At 36.3% G+C, this 3,043-nt stretch overlaps 1 protein-coding gene across 4 annotated transcripts in view; it reads right to left on the bottom strand.

Moving 5' to 3' along the window:
- LOC136027295 (protein trachealess-like) overlaps positions 1-3,043 on the bottom strand; it is a 166,898-nt gene that overhangs the window by 76,926 nt on the left and 86,929 nt on the right. The gene's annotated exons all lie outside the window — the stretch shown is intronic.

Here is a 3,043-nt window from a genome sequence, read left to right as displayed (position 1 = left end):
GCGTACGGCTACACCAATGAGAAAAATAAATATTTATACAAAAATGCCATCTACAATTGCTGAAGCAAGTCCAACTATAACCGTCAATTGTAAAAGGGAAAGAAGGAATGATGAACGAACAAACATGTTAGTCTACATATACAACTTCAACATCGTCTCGTGGGCGCCCATAAACTGAATTTTCGGGATTGGCTTATCTTGTCTAATTGGCACTCCCAATGCTGTATAATAGAAATCCCAAAACAAAAGTACAAAAATATAAGGCAGCGCCAATCAGCCAGAGGAAGTAGTTCTAGTCCCTTTTTTAGTATATTAGTCCCTTTTATAGTACTAACCCTTTTATATCACTAATCCTTTTGTATACCATACAAGGATAGGACCTTCACTAAAGCTTTTTTATCATCAGAATCAAATGTGTGTTCATAACCTATATAACTGAGAACTAAAAGGTAGTATGATTCAGACAATTCTCAATCATTAATCTAAGGGTGGAAATATGGTCAACGCATCCTCCCCCCTTCCTTAAACACACTGTTTGTCTCTTAGAAATTTAAATAAAGCATATCTTGGTCTAATAAGAATCATAATGCTAAGTAATTTTTCCTACAGAAATCAAGCTAAGGCCTCTGTAATTCACTTGTATCTCTCCCATAAAAGGATTTGGTTGAAGTTTTTCTAAAACACTAGGAACTTCTCCTTTTTTCAAAAAGGCATATTCATAATTTTCAGTAAGTTTACTATATTACAAGAACTAATTTATTACGCTATCAACAAATGAGGCCTTATTATTTTTCGATCATTTTAGTACTGTGATTAATTTCTCCTCACATGTGAAAAAACTCTCTTCATTTCCAAGTTGTCAAAAACTTGTTCGTTCTTTTCTATATAATGTCCTAAAGCTCTATACTCGGTCATCATGTTTTGATTGATATGTTTTAATACTTTCCTTATTACCAATTGAAGAAGGTGTCACTTTCCTTAACCTATCTTTAACTGAGATAAGTCCAGACTAACTACTTCATCTAATTTTTTTGTGCCAAAACAATGTCTTACTATTATGCCGTCTGGCAGCATCTTCTGGATCCTGGGCAATTTTCTGCTTCCTTTAGTTTCCTCTGATCTCCGTAAAATCTATCACTCAGAAATTTTTTGTACTAGCCCCTTTTCTCTTCTCCTATGCTTAAAGTTTTTTCACTAACACTCTAAGCTGGGTTTTCTAACTCTCCTTCCAAAGGCTAATTCTGCAACTATGTGAACTATTTTTGTAAAATTATTCCATCCAGCTTCTGTATTGTCAAATTCTCAACTCTTTACTTTCATATTCAAGTGTTTCTGTAAAATTCCTCAGGAATCTCTATCGTTGAATCGATCACAATCATAAATTAACTTTAAAAACCAAAAGATGATGTTATTTTCTTTTAAGGTCAACAACAGTGCTACTATATACCAAAGTGTCCCAAATCTATCCTGTATGTCTTCGATTTAAAATATAATCATAAATCTGACCGTCTTTCCACCACGTGAGCTTCAAATTATATTTATGGGCCATTTTATGACCAGATACCGTATGGTTACAACTAGATTACTTTATCTGTAAAATTGTAGCAGTCTAGTACAGTTGCTATTTTCCTTTCCTACATCAAATTTACCTAAGCTAAGATATCCTCTATCCCCGTTTGTACCAATCTTGGCATCAAATTCCCCTAAAAACAAGATCTAAGAGCTCATATGGCACTTGTGACGAGGTCGGAAGAGCCAAGAGCCCATATGGCATGAGCTCTAGCGAAGTTCTATGAATCAATAGGCTTATTTAAAATGGAAAATCAGAGGCTTAATGCCGGTCGCGATTTAAAATTAGAACTCTGAGACACTAAGTCCTTCTAAATATCAATATTCATTAAGATCCGATCACCCACTCCTAAGTTAAAAATACCTCATTTTTTCTAATTTTTCCTCTCTTTCAACCCCACAGAAGGTCGAATCGGGGAAAACAACTTTATCAAGACAATTTGTGCAGGTCCCTGACACGCCTACAAATTTTTATCGTCCTAGCACATCCAGAAGCACCAAACTCGCCAAAGCACTGGACCCTCTAACTCCCCCAAGCTCCCCCTCGCCCTAGAACTCCCCAAACAGATCTGATATGGATTTGAAATAAGAGCTCTACAATATGAGTTCCTTCTAGATATCAAATTTCATTAAGATCTGGTCACCCGTTCTTAAGTTAAAAATACCTCAGTATTTCTAATTTTTGCAAATTAACAGCCTCCCCAACTCTCCAAAAGAGAGCGTATCCCTGCCAATTGTGTCAATCGCGTATCTAGAACTTGTGCTTATTCTTCTCATCAAGTTTCATCCCGATCTCTCCACTTTAAGCGTTTTAGTAGATTTCCGGTTTCCAAAATTTCTGTTGTAACTTACCCATTCGTAAGTTACAAATCTCTCATTTTTTATATTTTTTCCGAATTACAACCCCCCCCACTCCCCAAAAGAGAGCGGATTCGGTCCGTGAGCGGATCACACATCTTGGACTTGTGCTTATTCTTCCAACCAAGTCTCATCCTGATCTTTCCATTCTAAGCCTTTTCCAAGATCCCCCCAACTCCCCCTAATGAGACTTGATCCGGTCGGGATTAAAAAAAAAAGAGATCTGAGTTACGAGGTTCATCTAAATATGAAATTTCATTTGGATCTGATCACTCCTTCATAAGTTAAAAATACCTCATTTTTTCTAATTTTTCAGAATTAAAAAGAGAGCTGATCCGTTCCGTTTATGTCAATCACGTATATAGGACTTGTGCTTAGTTTTACACCAAGTTTCATCCCGATCCCTCCACTCTAAGTGTTTTCAAAGATTTTAGGTTTCTCCCTCCAAGTCACCGGATCCCATCAGGATTTAAAATAAGAGCTCTGAGTCACGATACCCTTTTGAATATCAAATTTTATCAAGATTTGATCACCTGTTCATAAGTTAAAAATACATCATTTTTTCTAATTTTTCCGAATTAACCGTCCCCCCACTCCCCCAGATGGTCGAATTGGG

This window comes from Artemia franciscana, chromosome 5, assembly GCF_032884065.1.
Source record: "Artemia franciscana chromosome 5, ASM3288406v1, whole genome shotgun sequence".
Classification (NCBI taxonomy): domain Eukaryota; kingdom Metazoa; phylum Arthropoda; class Branchiopoda; order Anostraca; family Artemiidae; genus Artemia; species Artemia franciscana.
The sequence above is the reverse complement of the archived record's forward strand: the minus strand, read 5'-3'. Positions and strand labels throughout refer to the sequence as shown.